This window comes from Penaeus monodon, chromosome 27 (assembly GCF_015228065.2).
Source record: "Penaeus monodon isolate SGIC_2016 chromosome 27, NSTDA_Pmon_1, whole genome shotgun sequence".
In the NCBI taxonomy this organism is placed as follows: Eukaryota; Metazoa; Arthropoda; class Malacostraca; order Decapoda; family Penaeidae; genus Penaeus; species Penaeus monodon.
In genome coordinates this window covers 37,579,251-37,579,598 of record NC_051412.1, presented here as the reverse complement: position 1 = coordinate 37,579,598, position 348 = coordinate 37,579,251, and positions in this window count along the sequence as shown.

The window sequence follows — 348 nt, the reverse complement described above, 5'->3', positions numbered from 1 at the left end:
AGATAATCGGCAGCTAGCTAACTATACAAAAAAAACAATGTATAGAAAGAGAGATAGATATATACACGCTCTAGTTCCTTCATTTTTTTATTTTATTTTTTTTCATTAGCGAGCGCATAAGCATCAATGTTTTTCGTATGCATTTTATATATTTTTCTTTACACTGAACTTTGATTCGACAACTAACAGCATAACAACAGCTTTGCCTTCCCCCAAAGCCCTGTTTTAAACTCCTTTGCATTTTCATCGCGTGCATTTTAGAGGATAAAAAGTGCGTGCGTCTAATGCCAACTGATAAAAAGATTCTCATAACAGTGGACTGGATTTTTTTTCTCTCTCTCGCCTGCT